Below are 19,756 nucleotides of genomic sequence, written 5' to 3'. Positions count from 1 at the left end.
ATATGATCATCCATCTGTGCGTGTGTATATAATCATCCGTAAACATTATATAATGCCACTTGACATACTTTTTATTCCACTTTCTTATTGAGATCTAATTTACAAAATGAAATGCACAGATCTTCAGCATAGAGTTTTTATTGTGACAAATACATATACCCATGTAACCCACATCTCTTTCAAACTATAGAACATTCTTCCTTACTCTAGGAAGCTCCCTTAGGCCCCTTCCAAGATAATCCCCTGAACCCAGAAGGCAACCACTCATTTTTTTTCCTACCCTGCATTAGTGCTGTTTACTACATTATGCAGTATTGTACTTCTTAATGTCTAAATTCTTTTGCTCAGCATGTTTTTGAGAACCTATGTTTTGTGTATCAGTAGTTCATTTCTTTTTATTGCTGAGAAATGTTCTAATGTTTGGATATATTACAGTTTGTTTATTCTCCTACTTTGCTTTTCATTATCAATATCTAGCTGATTTCCACTATGGTGAAGGAACATATTCTATATTATTTCAGATCTTTGAAATTTGTTGAGATGTTCTTTATAACCCAACCTATGGTCAATTTTTGCACTATAAAATAATGTGATTTGGCAATGGTTGGGTGTAATGGTCTACTGTGATACTGTGATATAATAAATATATATTTGGTCTTTGTCCCCTGGTTCCTGGCACAGCTCCTTCATGCCTTGTAATTTATTGAATGATAGGGGTGATCTTTTGAATGACATAGAGCATGTTTGGTTAAAATATTTGGTCTTAACCACTGGTTCCTGACACTAGAACTTCTGAAACCCTTGGAATCTCCTGAACGATAAGTCTTTAGACATCTTATACTAATGAGATGACTGCTTGCGGGGGAAGGAGGCAGAAAGACCAAGACATGATTAAAGGGTAGAAATTTTTAACACTACCCCCTGACCTCCACAGAGAGAGGAGAGAGGCTGGAGATTGAGCTAATTACTAATGGCCAATGATTTAACCATCCCTTCATAAAAAACCCTAAACTGTAGGATTTGTAGAGAGCTTTTGAGTTGGTGAATATGAGAAAGTACTGGCAGAGTAGCATGGTGAAATCTCACACCATCCCTCTCCTTCCCACTTGGGAGGTAAATTATCTCTTTGTCCAGCGTATCTGGATGAAGACTCTGTACACACTACCTGCCCGTTAGTCATCTACATTATCTTCTGACATCCAACCATTGACATTGTCATGGCTTGATAATGCAGGATCACCAGAAGCAGATGATCCTCCTTTAATGTATTGGGTATACATTACAGAAGGTCAAAGTAGCTTAACACTACATCACAATGCCTGTCATTCACCCTGCTTCATCTCTTCACATAGGCATTTCATCATTACATAAAATCACAATAAGAAAAAGGGTGAATATAGTACAATAAGATATTTTGAGAGAAAGATCACATTTATATAACTTTTATTGAGTATATTATTGCAATTGTTTTATTCTTAGTTCTTGTTATCTCTTACTGCTCCTGATTTGCGAATTAAATTTTTTCATGGGCACATATGTATAGGAAAAAAACATAGTATTTAAAGGGTTCACTACTATCTGTGGCCTCAGGCATCCACTGGGGGTCTTGGAGCATATCCCCCATGGATAAAGCAGGGACTACTGTCCTGATTTTTTTTTTTTTTTTTTTTTTACTTCCGTGTTCTATCAGTTACTGAGATTTGCATTTTGGTCAACTTTTCCTTACATCTTTTAAGCCTACCATATCCCTGATGCATTGACCTTTTACTTTTATGAAGTGTACCCCTTTGTATGTAGTAATTCTTACTTCATTATAATATACTTAATCTAATACTGGTATAGGTATATCAGCTTTCTTGAGCATGTGTATAGTGTTTTTCCATATTTTTGCTTTCAGCCTACGTGCTTTTATTTAAAGTAAGTAATATATAGTTCTCCTTTTTTAATCCAGATTGATTGACAGTAGTTTTCTTTTCATTGAAGTATTTAGTCTACCTGCCTTTAATGCGCACACTGATCGGTGTTTCATTAGTCAGTACTCTTTTTTCCCAGTTCTGATTATTTTTTTATTAACCAAATATTATTTTTTATTATTCCATTTTCTATCTTGCTGTAGTTGTTCATTCTTTTATTATTCTTTGAGTGGCTACCCTAGAGATTATAACATACATTCCTTAGTTATTAGAGTCTACTCTAAATTAGTACTTTTAACAATTCCTGGACAACGCAGGAATCTTAGAATATTTTAACCTCATTTGTGCCCATTCCACCCCTGTATTTGTGCTATTGTTGTCATATATTTTAAATCTATCTCTATTTTTTTTTTTTTTGAGATGGAGTTTTGCTCTTTGTTGCCCAGGCTGGAGTGCAATGGCGCAATCTCGGCTCACCACAACCTCTGCCTCCTGGGTTCAAGAGATTCTCCTACCTCAGCCTCCCAAGTTGCTGGGATTATAGGCATGCACCACCACGCCTGGCTAATTTTGTATTTTTAGTAGAGACGGGGTTTCACCATGTTGGTCACGCTGGTCTTGAACTCCCAACCTTAGGTGATCTGCCTGCCTTGGCCTCCCAAAGTGCTAGGATTATAGAAATCTCTATTTAAACCTCACAATTTATTATTAGCATTTTAGTATTGCTATCAATTATGTTATTATTACCAATTTTTATTTGGATTTACCCACATACTCATCTTTATGGCTCTCTTCATTCCATCCTCTATTTTCATATTTTAAACAGGGATTTAATCAGGGATCATTTTTCTTCTGAAAACCTTTTTTTAATACATCTGCTGGTCGCTGTGGTTTTGTTTCAAAGCATTTTTATTTTGAATGTATTTTTATTTTGCTTTCCATTTTTGAAAGTTATTTTCACTAGATATAGAATTCTAGGTTAGCCTTACTTTCTTTTGGTACTTTAAAGCTATCATTTTGTTGTCTCTTATTTTTACTGAAAGCTTCTATGCCCGACAGCATTAACTCAAGCATACTCTGATAATGACCCTATGGTCTAAGGAGAGTATGTGTTTGGAGTTCTGAGCTAAAGAATCTGGGAGTAGCTAACCTAGAGATTCACTTCTTATCTAAGAAGGGCATCTGAACCCCTGGCCCATTCCTTGGAATACAGGCCATACAGGGGCTTGAGACCCTTTGTTTTGGGTTAGATGGAGGTTGCTAGGTGGAGATTGCTAAGTAAAAATGCTATGTAACTTGTACACTTTTTAGAAATAGTTGCAGTTTTCCTAATCAGCCCATTGCTCCTGGACTACCTTATGTACGTCTGTAATAAACCCTATGGCTCGTTCACTGGCTTGGGGTTTCCTCTTCAGCCTCTCAAACATGGTGCTATCCCTATTTGAGTCAGTAGAGGTCCCACACAACAATCGTCAATCCAGCTAGGAAGTTGGAAAGAATCCTGTGAGCACCAAGATGATGCGATCAGGGAAAAGGAAATCCACAAGGGAAACGCTGGGATGGCCATCCACATCTATGTGGGGCCCAATGACTGCTATCCTTGATGGATGAGGCCCACTGCATGAGTATGGGGATGCCCCCATAACACCAAAAGGTCTGGAAGAGCTGGTGCAGGGGGTAGATCCAACTAAGTGAAAGTCACATGCGAAAGCTATGACAGCCATAGTTCATTGGCAGCTCCTGTGTGTCGAGGAGCCACGGAGGCTGAGGTCACTGCACAGGCAAGGGTGCATCAGTTACAAGACAAGCCGTGATTAGAAAGAAATGCTTAGTTAGCTCAGACTAAAATGTTGGAGACCTAACTGTCCTGCCTGTGCAAACAGAATGACAGAATGGACACTCTAGCTTGCCACGTAACTCATTTGAAGAGTCATCAACTGTCAGGCCGACAAGTTAGGGCTGTCATGAATAAATCATCCTGGGATGCTAAGTCCTGGGACCCCATGGAGAGCTCTAGTGGGAAGGAGGAAGAGGACTGGGATGAGTCCATAGAGGTTCCCATACTGTCTGCATGTACATTGGCCACCACCAAGGTAAAAGTGGACCCCACAAAAGGAAGCCCCTCAAGACGTGCCCTGCCTGAAAGAGGGCAGCACACCACAATGTGGGATTACACCACTGTGGAACTGGGAAATAGGTTCAAACAGAAGGGGAGAGAGTCAATCATAGGGTGGTTTCTCTGTCCATGGGATGTAGGGGAAGAGAATACTATACTCTTTAGATTCCAGATGAATAAAATGGCATCCATCACAAAGCACCTGGTCCTGAGGCAGCATTTCTATGGCACCAATCATGGGGATCAGACCATCCCCCTCCTTAGCTAAGTGGTTGTGGGCTTCAAGAGGGCCTGGCCAAATGAGGGAGGCATCTCCACATCTCCTTTGCAATGGCAGACTATGAAAAAGTTGCAGGATGTCCTCTGGGAGTTGGGGATGAAACATGCTATTAATATTTATGCTAAAAATCATCACGATCCCAACAGTGAATTGGTTACTGCCAGAATAAAAGAGATAATTCTGCAATTGACACCTAAGTAGTGATACAGGATGCCAGTTTCCGTCTTAAGCACCCTAATATGGCAGCCAGTATCCTGGGCAGCCCAAATGGCTCCCGACTTAAGGGAAACAGAAAAACTGCATAAGTAAGAGGTATGTACTGCTGGATGAAAGACAAAGGAGCCAAAAAAAAAAAAAAGGAAACAGTCAAGGGGCTTGTCAGAGTGATTTGCCGATAGATGTAGGCAACCTGCTAATGGCAGGGATACCTACTGAAAAAAAAAAAGACAAAAAGCGTAATACTGTTTTGGTTAGACTGTAATAAAAACTCAAGCCGGAACAGCACTTCACTAAGGAGCCTCAGGCTCAGCCCACCACCCCTCCCACAGAGAGATGGCAGGCACTAACCCCTTTAGCCTAAGATAAAGGCCAAGGCCTCAGAATGCCAATAAAAACAATGATGGCCAGGGACGAGAGGCCTCATGTAAAACTATATATAGGTCACCTAAAAATAGACTGTGCTTGCTCTAGTGCAGTGGTCCCTCACCTTTTTGGCACCAGGGACCAGTTTTGTGGAAGACAGTTTTTCCTAAGACTGGGGGTGGGGGGATGTTTCAGGATGAAACTGTTCCACCTCAGATCATCAGGCGTTAGATTCTCATCAGGAGCATGCAACATAGATTTCTCGCATGCGCAGTTCACAATAGGGTTCGTACTCTTATGAGAATCTAATGCCACCACTGATCTGATGGGAGGTGGAGCTCAGATGGTAATGCTTGCTCGCCTGCCACTCACCTCCTGCTCTGTGGCTCAGTCCTAACAGGCCACAGACCAGTGCCAGTCTGCTGCCCGGGGGTTGGGGACCCCTGCTATAGTGGATACTGGAGCCAAATGCACTCATATATGGTAACACCTATCGGTTCCAAGGGCCTATAACAGCAATAGATAGTAAAGGGCGATGGGGAATGAGGTATAAAGGTTGAACTAGTATTACAAGTTGGGAGACTGTCACGAAGACCGTATTTAGTATATATAGCTCCTATCCCAAAATACATCTTGGGAATGGGTATCTTGTCAGGCTTGACCCTCCAAACTGCCAAAAAATTCCAACTGAGAGTTAGGATGACAAAACATAATCACGGTAACGCAAAATGGACACCAATACAGTTGCCCAGCCGCATAGCAAAGAGTAGTGCTGAAGCAATACCACTTGTGAGTGGGGGTTGGGGGCATGATAAAATCACAGAAACGCCCAGGTGGACATTATAAGGCCAGTAGTGCACAGCCCATACAACAACCCTGTATGGCCTGTGCAAAAACCTGACGGGACTTGGAAAATAACAATACATTACCAGAAATTAAAATATCACTTCCCTTCTGATGAAAATAGGACAGGTGCTTGGCATGTAACGTTTTCTTATTAATTTAACCAAGCCTTCTTCAGCATCCCCATTGCCCCAAAGACAAGACCAATTTACATTCACCTAGAAAGGAGAACAATGGACCTTTACCATCTTGCCCCAAGGATATTTACATAGCCCCACTATCTGTGAGGGTCTAATGACCACAGACATCAGTTGCCAATCAATGGACTACCCTGGTTTTCCATTAAATTGATGATATCATCCTAACTAAGTCTTTTTCTACCTTACAAACTGCAGCCCCACCTTTGGGTTAGTAATGGAGGTTGCTAGTCCCCACCTTGCCATCTCGCTTGCTAAACGGAGTATGGGCAACACAGACAGTTAAGGGTCCAGGCTTATCAAATATTCGGTGTCATCTGGTTGGGTAAGACTAAAGTCAAGTCGTTCTTTCTGCCATTATAGATAAGGTGTAGGACTACCCGCATCCTACCACACCAAAGCAGTTGCAGACCTTCTTAAGCTTTATAGGGTATTAGTGTCCTTTTATTCCCCATTTGGCCCAACTCCTCAGGCCCCTATACCACTTAGTCAAGATGGGGGCTCACTGGAACTGGTCCACAGAGAAAGATGAGGCCTTTAAACAAACTAAAGTCATAATGAAACAAATATAAATTCTGGAAACTCTAGTACAGGGACAACCTTGTGAATTGGACATAGCCAGTTACCCTGAGGGGTGTGCCATTAGGTTTCTAGTCCCAACTGTGGAAGGGGGCTGAAGCTAAATATATCATCATGGAGCAACAACTCAATGCTAAATATCATCTCTTACAACATGACAACGTGACAAAGGGGCTCCCAGTGCTGGTATGCACTCAGTATCCCATACCAGATGTGGCCAGAGACAGATGTGGCCAAATAGCATACATATTTGCAACATTAGGCTCCAAACAAAGGGAGCACATCAATAGTTCCTTAAGTGCAGAGTTCCATTTGGTGCTCAGCCCTGTCACCTGTTTGACAACTGAAGGACAGTCTTTGATTGAGGTCACTGAGCCTGGTTTAATCAACTCTAAAGTGCTTAGAAAAACCTTCAGTACACTATGATTTCTATTATGTTCGTTTTTCTCTTTTGTTATAGTTTGTATTGTTGCCACAGCATTTGACTGCACATACTGCTCCTCCACATACCTGGCCCCCAAAAATCACACACACAAAAAAAACATGATAAAAATATGAGGGCCATTCAAGAATATGCTGAGATGGAGTGTATGGCAGATGCACTTTACAGCAGTAACTCCAGCATACCCTAAGAACGGCCATATGGTCTAAGTAGAATGTGTGTTTATGTTCGAGCTTCCAAGCTAAGCAATCTGGGAGTGGCCAACCCGAAGATTCACTCCTTATCTATGAAGGACACCTGAACCCCTGGCCCATTTCTTGGAATGCGGGCTGTACAGGGGATTAGAGACCCTTTGTTTGGGGTTAAGTGGAGGTTGCTAGGTGAAGGTTGCTAGGTGGAAATTACAAAGTAAAAATGCTATGTAACATAAATGTTTTTTACAAATGGTAGCAATTTTCCTGTCCAGCCTGTCACTCATGGACTGCCCTGTAAGTTCTCAGTAAACTCTATGTCTCATTTGTTGATTCTGGGTCTCTCCTTCGACCCCTTAAACACAGTGCCATCCCTATTGGAGCCAGTAGGGGTCCAGCACAACAAAAGTCAGCTGTTACTCTTATTGTTGATTCTTTGAAGGTATTAGATTTTATCCTCTGGTTGTTTTTAATATTTTCTGTTGGTCTTTTTTTAAAAAAAACAGCTTTGCTGTGATATCCCTACATATAGTGGGGTTTTGTTTTTGTCCCACAGGAATTCTTAAATCTGTTGTTTGATGTATTTCATTAGTTTGGGAAATTTTTCAGGCAGTATGTCTTAAGATATTGCGTTTTCTTCATTCTCTCTCCTCTCCAATTGAAATTTAAACCATTACATCTATATCCCATTTGTTTCTTAACACTCTTTTCTTCCTTTATCTTCTCCATATTCACACTGGGTATTTTCTTTTGGTCCATCTTCCAGGCCATTAATTCTCTTCTGTAGCCAATCTACTATTAAACCCATCTATTAGCTTTTCGATTTCATTAATCTTGTTTCTTAGTTCTACAATTTACGATGCCTGGTAACTTTTGGTTGAATGCTGGATATTATATAAAACTTTGGTACAGGTCTGTTTGCTTCCAGAAAATATTTAATTTTCTTCTGACTGATAGTTGGAATAAAGGCAGATCACCTCAATTAAATCAGGGATTAAGATGGTTCAAGGCTGGATTTCAGGATCAGTTTATTTCCCATATTTTCCACAGTCTCAATTCAAACTTGGGGTGTTTATGTGAGCCACTCTGCCTTTGAGGATCATGAATGCCAATTTTTATTTCCTCTGCTATTTGTGGGAATGCTCAAAGCCCTCTTAGCATCTAGTTTTAGCTTGGTGGTTGTAGTCTTCTTCAGCCCCTGAAAATACTTTGAAGTCAGAAGTCCAACAGAAGATCACTTCTCTGCAGGGTCACCTTTCTGTTACTTCCCTTTTTCCAGATTCTTGATTCTTGAAGTTCTCAGTGCTTTAGTAGACCTGAACTCCAGTTTTTGTGTTGGAGTTCCCCATCACCATAAGAAGGTCTAAAGGTACTGCTTTCTGCTAATGCTACCCATTAGCATTTGCCAATCCTAATTGGCAAATGTCTAAAGGCAAAAAATAGAAGAGGATATAAAACTCAATTCACCAAATGCTGCTTTTCTCTCCAGGAGCTTGGCTTCTCCTGTTCTGACAACCTTGGTTTTTCTACTGTGTCTCCAGGCATATTTGTATTTTATCAGCTTTTACAGTCTTTTTCAGTGGGAGATTTGATCTGACAAAACTTTTCTGATAGCTGGAAATGGATATCTAATTCCTAGCATTTTATCATTGTCAAAATTTCCTTTATCATAGTTGTTTCATTAATCTCTCAACTATAAACTGAGTGTTTTAAGCAGATTAAAAAGATCAGATAATACCGAACTATATGCAAAAGTATGACATGAAGACAAACCATTTTACCCTTAGTACAGAGAAGTGACAAATACATCATTGTGAAAATGTATTATTTTTCTGTCAGATTGAGTTTTGCTTTCTGCTTTTCTTTGAATGCCCTCTAGTGGAAATTTTATTGAAATGAAATAACCAGAAATTGAGACTAACAAAAGATTCTGTATCATCCAGAAATAAAATTTAATTATGGTTACATCATGTACGTAAACTTTATTCTTTTTAACCAACTCTTATTTTTTTAAGTTTTATTGAAATACAATTACATATTGTAAAGCTTAAAGTGTAGAATTCGATGGTTTAAGTATATTTACGGCATTCTGAAACCATCACCATTATCTAATTTTGGAACAATTTTATCATTCCCAAAAGAATGCATTGGCTGTCATTGATTCCCACCCAAACCCACCCAAACCTCCCAACCCCCATCCCTTAGCAACCACTAATCTACTTTATAACTCCATAGGTTCACCTGTTCTGGACACTTTACATGTAGCCAACTCTTGACTGTAAAAAATTTTGAAGAAGCCTGGTAGATGAAGAAAAAATATCACTTAATATCATTGGTTTTTAAAATTGGTTTCTGCTACACAATTAATACATGCTAGACGCTAAGAGTTAGAAGATGAAAGACCCAGTCCTTGCCTCAAGAATTTGACAGTACAGAAGAGATTCCAAGGCTATAGGCATTTACAATATAGGAAGATTAGAGGTAGTAGAAAGTGTCTCTAGGAACAAAAACTGGGAAAACTTAACTGAGATGCAGATGACAAGTGAAACCTTCCTAGAGGTTCATTCCTCAAACTTAGTTGTTTTTTATTGTTTGGTTTTTGGGGTTTTTGTTTTGTTTTGTATTTTTTTAGCATTTAGTTTCAGCTTCGTTGAGTTTTGAGACACAGTCTTGCTCTGCGCCCAGGGTGGAGTGCAATGGTGTGATCCTGGCTCACTGCAGCCTCGACCTCCTGGGCTCAGGCCATCCTCCTGCCTCAGCCTCCTAAGTAGCTTGGACTACAGGTGCATACCACCATGCCTGGCTAATTTTTTAGATTTTTTGTAAAGACAGAGTCTCACTATGTTGCCCTGTCTGGTCTCGAACTCCTGGGCTCAAATGATCCTCCTGCCTTGACCTCCCAAAATGCTGATATTACAGGTTTGAGCCACTGCACCCAGCCTCAAACTTTGTTTTGAAGGATAAGTAGGAGTTAGCCAACTGAAGATCGTAAAAATGAATATTCGGTTTAGAGGTAGGTGCACGTGCAAGTGGAGAAGGATGAAAGAGCCTGTTTCATTTAGGCAGTTGTAAATAGTGTATCTAGAAATATTTTAACCAGCTCATGAGATATTAGAGTAGAAAGTGAGTCAGAATTAACCCACTTTGGCAGAGGCTAGATAATAACCTGTGTAATCCTACTGAGAGGTACGAATTTTTATCATGATTTAAGAAGAATGAACATACTAGTGTTTTGTAAAGGTTATTCTGACAGCAGATTGAGGATAAATTGGAATCAAGAAATCCAATTAAAAGATTATTGCAAGAGCAACTAAACAGTGTTTCATCAGCACTATACCTGCCAGTATGTATAGAGATACTTCTCTCTTTATAGTGGCTGTACAATATTCCCCTGTATGGATGTGATATCTTAATCCAGTATTTCATTGAAGAACACTTGGATTGTTTCCATTTTTTTAGTTTCACAAAAAAATAGTACAGTGAACATCTTTGGCAACTTGAATAGATTTTTTGATAGAACACATTCCTAAAGTGGAGTTGCTGAGACAAAGGTAGATGTGTATTTAGAATTGTGATAGTGTTATGGGAAGGTAGGCCTTGAGCGTGAGACGTCCAGGTTCTTGGCATGTTGAACAGAGTTGAGCAAAATGCACAAAGTAAGAAAGGTACGAAACAGCGAAAGTAGGGATATATTGAAGCGAGATAACACTCCATAGGATGGGAATGTTTTAAGCAGATTAAAAATATCAGATAATACTGAACTGTATGTAAAAATATGACATGAAGACCAACCATTTTACCTTTAGTACAGAGAAACGAAAATACATCATTTGCGGTTCAGGGGCCCTGCTCACAAGGTTTTCTGGGGTTTAAGTACCCTTTTTGAGGTCCCTATTGGCTACCCACTATGTGGATGAAGGATTTGACCTGTGGCCGATTAATAGCTGAGGTGAGTTCGCCTGTGGCCAACCAGAGGCCAGAGTGGACTGGCGCCCTATGCAGATAAAGGGATAGCCCACGCTTGGCCCACGGCCAATCCGTGGCACTTTCCCTTTCCACCTGAGACTTAGTGGAATGGAGAGGCTTGTAGAGGGAGTAGCCTCTGATCCTTTGTTACTAGGCTGTGGAGAGATGGGGATTTTTCTTTTGATCCAGCTTTAGGAAGTTAGCATGAATTGGCCTTATGTTCTGTGCCTTCAGACCCAGATGTTTTCCTCCAGCTTTAGGAAATTAGCACGAATTGGCCTTAAATTCCCTGCCTTCAGACCTTATTCTCCTGCCTCAATAGGTGTTACCAAATCGTCTTCTGAAAAAATTGAAAACCTTTACACTATCTCCAACAGTACTTGAGAGGACATACATAGTGACAGCACTAGATATTTTTTATGTTCTCAGCTTTACAGTTTGATTTGCAAGTAACGATGCCTCATTTTAGTTTGCATGCTTTTTAATAATACTTAATTGATTAGTCTTGCACATTTTTGTAAGTTGTTTGTATTTCTTTGTCTACTAATTGCCTGTGTACTTTGTAGTTTTGCTGTTTGGTGGTTCACATGTTTCTTACTGATTATGATTAACAAGAATCTTTTGTATATTGGATCTTTTACTTTGGTTTTTTATTGCGTTTGGTTTGATTTGGTTTGGTTTGGTTTGTTTGGAGACAGTCTCACTATGTTGCCCAGGCTGGTTTTGAACTCCTGGGCTCAAGAGATCCTCCTGCCTCAGCATCCCAAGAAGTTGGACTATAGGTGTGTGCCACCATGTCTGGTAGGTATTTTTTAATTCTTTTAGGTATTTTAATTATTTTTATTAAATTAAATAATTTTATTTTTAATTAATTTAATTATTTTAATACGTGTTGTAGATGCTATTTCTAGTTTGGTTTTTGTTTATGCTTTAAAATTTTTTATGTTGCGATTTTGAATGCATTTTTTGAGAAAAAATGTCAGAAAGATAACTTCCAAAAAAAGTGTTAGGCTCAGAGATTTTAATAGGTTACTTATTTTAAACTTCCAAGGAATAGATTACATTAATACTATCGAAACCTAAGGGGAAAAAAAGCCTTTCATTTCTTGTTTATAAAGCAAACATAACACTGATTCTGAAATCCAATTTAACAAAGATCCACTTAAAGAAATCTTATAAATCAATCTTAGTTATGAACATGGATACACAAATCTTAACCACTTAATGAAGTATTAGCAAATTTAATGTTATCAGCAAAGTAAATGAATAATATACTGTGATCAAACTGATTCATGTCAACTATACAAAAATGCTTCAATATTAGGGAAACAATTACATAAATAGGTCAGAGGATTTTTAAGGTGGTTATCATTATAATAGATGCCAGAAAGATATTTTATAAAAGTTAAAATCTCTGATTTTTATAACCTTAGTAAAATTTGATTAGATGAGTAGCTCCTTAATTTCAAAAACATATATCTGAAGACAAAACAAATTACATGTTTAATGGAGAAGCTAGCAGCATTTGCATTAATGTCAGCAACAAGGCAAGGATGCTTGTTATAAGCACTTTTAGTTTTACCATTGTTTTGGGAACTGTAAGGCAATTCAGTTATGCAAGAAAAATACAAGATGTAGTTAATAATAAAAATACCTATTAATGACTGAGAATTTACTTTGTGCATGGTACTGTTCTTTGTTATTGAATGTTATTATCTCATCACAGATTGTGATACTAACACAAATAGGTGTCACAAATATAGAAACTATTTTATGCTCATATAAAGTTGTAGAAACTGAGGCAGTGAGAGTTTAAGAAACTTGTCTAAGCCAGTAAATGTTGAAGGCTAGGTTTGACCTAGGCATTCTGACTCCACAGCTTAACATTCTAAATCAGAGGTTGGAAGACCTCTTAAGTTTCACTGGAACACAGCTGTGCTCATTTGTTTATGTATTGTCTATGGCTATGTTCATGATACAACAGCAGAGTCGAGTGGTTGTGACAAATCCCTGTATGCATCACAAAGCCCAAAATATTTACTGTCTTGCCCTTTACAGAAAAAATTTGCTGACTGCTGATGTAAACCATTGAATTATGCCTCTAATTAAACTATTACATCTTTTTTTATTAGGAAGAGGAGAACAAAATCATAATTTTTAAATTATATTAATATATGCTTGGTAAACTGAAAATAGTCAACTCAGAAATAACAATCATAAAGTGTAGTAGTTTTTACAAAACTAATGTGCAAACTTCATTTGGCTTCCAACTCAAAAGAAACGAAAAGCTTGAGATTACAATTTGATTTAAAAATGTGAAAGATCTAAATGAAGAAAAATGTAAAACTACACCAAGTAAAATAAAAGAAGATTGAATAGACACGTCATGTTGGCTGGATGTTGGTTGTCATCTTGACTAGGATGAATCAGTATTTAAAAAGACATTTTTTAAAATCTAAATATATAGAATTAAACATCGTATTCAGAGTGCCAAACACATTGCTTTAACTTGATGAAGTGATTCTAAAAATTCTGGAAGAAAAACATGACCAAAAAAAGAATTTTTGGAAAAATAGGCTTATGAATTCAAGCTCTTAAACTGAGAATATGCTAAAGTCTTGCCCTTCCACAGAAAGCTTTAGATATAAAGGTATTAAAATATTTTGATAAAGTTATTTTTGAAACAAAAAAGTTATCTCTGGAATGGAAAAAGAGTAACTCACCAAAGAAAGAAACAGATGGGAAACTCTAGCAATACCTAAAATCTGCATTACTGATAGACAAGATTATCTTGTCTTCTGTGTTTGGGGGCGTATCTTCTGTGTTTGGGGGCCTTTGCCATAGACCAGAAGGTAGGTGCACAACCAAAAATCACCAAAATCTGAAGAATGTAGGTGTCATGAAACAGGGACAACAAAGTCAACAAAAGAGTGACATAAACTAGAGAAAGTGGGAAAAATAGAGGAATCTAAAAAGGCCTTTATTCCTGAACAATAAAAGAGGGATTTGCCTTCACAAAATAACAATAGAAATGAAAAAACAAGCACAGTGAATTATGAAAAAAGGAACTACTGAATATTAAAACTAAGTGTTTGTGTAGAAGAGGTAGAAGAGTAGATGGGACTCATCTGAAGAGCTGAGTAGTGGACTAGAAGATAGAGGTGAGGATATCTCCAAGAATACAACACAAAGGGCTAAAGAAATGGAAAGTATAAAGGAAAGGTAGACACATGGAGAACCTTTCCAGAAGTCCTAACATCTGTCAAATAATAATTCCAAAGGAGAAAATGGAAGATAGACTATATTTGAAGCAATAAAGACCAAGAATGTTTCCCAACTGAAGACAAATTGGTAGGATTGAAAGAATCACTGAATAAAAGATTTATATACAAATAGATAAATATATATACATTTTTAATTAAAATATGTAGACACATCACAATAAACTTCAGAACGTTAAGAATGAAGGCAAAAATCCTAAAAGTTAACTACAGAAGAGATTATTTACATATCAAGAAAATTCCTATCAAGAAATGACCATCTTGGCCAGGCTTGGCTCACCACTGTAATCCCAGTACTTTGGGAGGCCAAGGTAGGAGGACTGCTTGAGCGCAGGAGTTTGAGACCAACCTGGGCAACAGAAATTTTAAAAATTAGCCAGGCGGAGGGAGGAGCCAAGATGGCCGAATAGGAACAGCTCTAGTCTACAGCTCCCAGCGTGAGCAACGCAGAAGACGGGTGATTTCTGCATTTCCATCTGAGGTACCGGGTTCATCTCACTAGGGAGTGCCAGACAGTGGGCGCAGGTCAGTGGGTGTGCGCACCATGCGCGAGCTGAAGAAGGGCGAGGCATTGCCTCACTCGGGAAGCGCAAGGGGTCAGGGAGTTCCCTTTCCTAGTCAAAGAAAGGGGTGACAGACGGCACCTGCAAAATCGGTTCACTCCCACCCTAATACTGCGCTTTTCTGACGGGCTTAAAAAACGGTGCACCAGGAGATTATATCCCGCACCTGGCTCAGAGGGTCCTACACCCATGGAGTCTCGCTGATTGCTAGCACAGCAGTCTGAGATCAAACTGCAAGTCGGCAGCGAGGCTGGGGGAGGGGCGCCCGCCATTGCCCAGGCTTGCTTAAGTAAACAAAGCAGCCTGGAAGCTCGAACTGGGTGGAGCCCACCACAGCTCAAGGAGGCCTGCCTGCCTCTATAGGCACCACCTCTGGGGACAGGGCACAGACAAACAAAAAGACAGCAGTAACCTCCGCAGACTTAAATGTCCCTATCTGACACCTTTGAAGAGAGCAGTGGTTCTCCCAGCATGCAGCTGCAGATCTGAGAACGGGCAAACTGCCTCCTCAAGTGGGTCCCTGACCCCTGACCCCCGAGCAGCCTAACTGGGAGGCACACCCCAGCAGGGGCAGAATGACACCTCACACGGCTGGCCAGGTACTCCAACAGACCTGCAGCTGAGGGTCCTGTCTGTTAGAAGGAAAACTAACAAACAGAAAGGACATCCACACCAAAAACCCATCTGTACATTACCATCATCAAAGACCAAAAGCAGATAAAACCACAAAGATGGGGAAAAAACAGAGCAGAAAAACTGGAAACTCTAAAAAGCAGAGTGCCTCTCCTCCTCCAAAGGAACGGAGTTCCTCACCAGCAACGGAACAAAGCTGGACGGAGAATGACTTTGACGAGCTGAGAGAAGAAGGCTTCAGACGATCAAATTACTCCGAGCTATGGGAGGATATTCAAACTAAAGGCAAAGAAGTTGAAAACTTTGAAAAAAATTTAGAAGAATGTATAACTAGAATAACCAATACAGAGAAGTGCTTAAAGGAGCTGATGGAGCTGAAAACCAAGGCTCGAGAACTACGTGAAAAATGCAGAAGCCTCAGGAGCCAATGCGATCAAATGGAAGAAAGGGTATCAGCGATGGAAGGTGAAATGAATGAAATGAAGCGAGAAGGGAAGTTTAGAGAAAAAAGAATAAAAAGAAACGAGCAAAGCCTCCAAGAAATATGAGACTATGTGAAAAGACCAAATCTACGTCTGATTGGTGTACCTGAAAGTGACGGGGAGAATGGAACCAAGTTGGAAAACACTCTGCAGGATATTATCCAGGAGAACTTCCCCAATCTAGCAAGGCAGGCCAACATTCAGATTCAGGAAATACAGAGAACGCCACAAAGATACTCCTCGAGAAGAGCAACTCCAAGACACATAATTGTCAGATTCACCAAAGTTGACATGAAGGAAAAAATGTTAAGGGCAGCCAGAGAGAAAGGTCGGGTTACCATCAAAGGGAAGCCCATCAGACTAACAGCAGATCTCTGGGCAGAAACTCTACAAGCCAGAAGAGAGTGGGGGCCAATATTCAACATTCTTAAAGAAAAGAATTTTCAACCCAGAATTTCATATCCAGCCAAACTAAGCTTCATAAGTGAAGGAGAAATAAAATACTTTACAGACAAGCAAATGCTGAGAGATTTTGTCACCACCAGGCCTGCCCTAAAAGAGCTCCTGAAGGAAGCGCTAAACATGGAAAGGAACAACCAGTACCAGCCACTGCAAAATCATGCCAAAATGTGAAGACCATCAAGACTAGGAAGAGACTGCATCAACTAACGAGCAAAATAACCAGCTAACATCATAATGACAGGATCAAATTCACACATAACAATATTAACTTTAAATGTAAATGGACTAAATGCTCCAATTAAAAGACACAGACTGGCAAATTGGATAAAGACTCAAGACCCATCAGTGTGCTGTATTCAGGAAACCCATCTCACGTGCAGAGACACACATAGGCTCCAAATAAAAGGATGGAGGAAGATCTACCAAGCAAATGGAAAACAAAAAAAAGGGAGGGGTTGCAATCCTAGTCTCTGATAAAACAGACTTTAAACCAACAAAGATCAAAACAGACAAAGAAGGCCATTACATAATGGTAAAGGGATCAATTCAACAAGAAGAGCTAACTATCCTAAATATATATGCACCCAATACAGGAGCACCCAGATTCATAAAGCAAGTCCTGAGTGACCTACAAAGAGACTTAGACTCCCACACATTAATAATGGGAGACTTTAACACCCCACTGTCAACATTAGACAGATCAACGAAACAGAAAATCAACAAGGATACCCAGGAATTGAACTCAGCTCTGCACCAAATGGACCTGATAGACATCTACAGAACTCTCCACCCCAAATCAACAGAATATACATTTTTTTCAGCACCACACCACACCTATTCCAAAATTGACCATATACTTGGAAGTAAAGCTCTCCTCAATAAATGTAAAAGAACAGAAATTATAACAAACTATCTCTCAGATCACAGTGCAATCAAGCTAGAACTCAGGATTAAGAATCTCACTCAAAACTGCTCAACTACATGGAAACTGAACAACCTGCTCCTGAATGACTACTGGGTACATAACGAAATGAAGGCAGAAATAAAGATGTTCTTTGAAACCAACGAGAACCAAGACACAACATACCAGAATCTCTGGGATGCATTCAAAGCAGTGTGTAGAGGGAAATTTATAGCACTAAATGCCCACAAAAGAAAGCAGGAAAGATCCAAAATTGACACCCTAACATCACAATTAAAAGAACTAGAAAAGCAAGAGCAAACACATTCAAAAGCTAGCAGAAGGCAAGAAATAACTAAAATCAGAGCAGAACTGAAGGAAATAGAGACACAAAAAACCCTTCAAAAAATTAATGAATCCAGGAGCTGGTTTTTTGAAAGGATCAACAAAATTGATAGACCGCTAGCAAGACTAATAAAGAAAAAAAGAGAGAAGAATCAAATAGATGCAATAAAAAATGATAAAGGGGATATCACCACCGATCCCAAAGAAATACAAACTACCATCCGAGAATACTACAAACACATCTACGCAAATAAACTAGAAAATCTAGAAGAAATGGATAAATTCCTCGACACATACACTCTCCCAAGACTAAACCAGGAAGAAGTTGAATCTCTGAATAGACCAATAACAGGAGCTGAAATTGTGGCAATAATCAATAGCTTACCAACCAAAAAGAGTCCAGGACCAAATGGATTCACAGCCGAATTCTACCAGAGGTACAAGGAGGAATGGGTACCATTCCCTCTGAAACTATTCCAATCAATAGAAAAAGAGGGAATCCTCCCTAACTCATTTTATGAGGCCAGCATCATCCTGATACCAAAGCTGGGCAGAGGAACAACCTAAAAAAAGAATTTTAGACCAATATCCTTGATGAACATTGACGCAAAAATCCTCAATAAAATACTGGCAAACTGAATCCAGCAGCACATCAAAAAGCTTATCCACCATGATCAAGTGGGCTTCATCCCTGGGATGCAAGGCTGGTTCAATATATGCAAATCAATAAATGTAATCCAGCATATAAACAGAACCAAAGACAAAAACCACATGATTATCTCAATAGATGCAGAACTTTGACAAAATTCAACAACCATTCATGCTAAAAACTCTCAATAAATTAGGTATTGATGGGACGTATCTCAAAATAATAAGAGCTATCTATGACAAACCCACAGCCAATATCATACTGAATGGGAAAAAACTGGAAGCATTCCTTTTGAAAACTGGCACAAGACAGGGATGCCCTCTCTCACCACTCCTATTCAAAATAGTGTTGGAAGTTCTGGCCAGGGCAATTAGGCAGGAGAAGGAAATAATGGGTATTCAATTAGGAAAAGAGGAAGTCAAATTGTCCCTGTTTGCAGACGAAATGATTGTATATCTAGAAAACCCCATTGTCTCAGCCCAATATCTCCTTAAGCTGATAAGCAACTTCAGCAAAGTCTCAGAATACAAAATCAATGTACAAAAATCACGAGCATTCTTATACACCAACAACAGACAAACAGAGAGCCAAATCATGAGTGAACTCCCATTCACAATTGCTTCAAAGAGAATAAAATACCTAGGAATCCAACTTACAAGAGACGTGAAGGACCTCTTCAAGGAGAACTACAAACCACTGCTCAAGGAAATAAAAGAGGATACAAACAAATGGAAGAACATTCCATGCTCATGGGTAGGAAGAATCAATATCGTGAAAATGGCCATCCTTCCCAAGGTAATTTACAGATTCAATGCCATCCCCATCAAGCTACCAATGACTTTCTTCACAGAATTGGAAAAAACTACTTTAAAGTTCATATGGAACCAAAAAAGAGCCCGCATGGCCAAGTCAATCCTAAGCCAAAAGAACAAAGCTGGAGGCATCACACTACCTGACTTCAAACTATACTACAAGGCTACAGTAACCAAAACAGCATGGTAGTGGTACCAAAACAGAGATATAGATCAATGGAACAGAACAGAGCCCTCAGAAATAACGCCGCATATCTACAACTATCTGATCTTTGACAAACCTGAGAAAAACAAGCAATGGGGAAAGGATTCCCTATTTAATAAATGGTGCTGGGAAAACTGGCTAACCATATGCAGAAAGCTGAAACTGGATCCCTTCCTTACACCTTATACAAAAATCAATTCAAGATGGATTAAAGACTTAAACGTTAGAGCTAAAACCATAAAAACCCTAGAAGAAAACCTAGGCATTACTATTCAGGACATAGGCACGGGCAAGGACTTCATGTCTAAAACACC

General features: G+C 39.3%; 1 protein-coding gene across 6 annotated transcripts in view; it reads left to right on the top strand.

Annotated features, from left to right (window-relative positions):
- Positions 1-19,756, top strand: part of ASZ1 (ankyrin repeat, SAM and basic leucine zipper domain containing 1) — a 76,912-nt gene that overhangs the window by 20,256 nt on the left and 36,900 nt on the right. The gene's annotated exons all lie outside the window — the stretch shown is intronic.

This window comes from Pongo pygmaeus, chromosome 6 (genome assembly GCF_028885625.2).
Source record: "Pongo pygmaeus isolate AG05252 chromosome 6, NHGRI_mPonPyg2-v2.0_pri, whole genome shotgun sequence".
Taxonomy (NCBI): Eukaryota; Metazoa; Chordata; class Mammalia; order Primates; family Hominidae; genus Pongo; species Pongo pygmaeus.
Note: the sequence above shows the minus strand (reverse complement) of the source record. Positions and strands in the feature narration are given on the sequence as shown.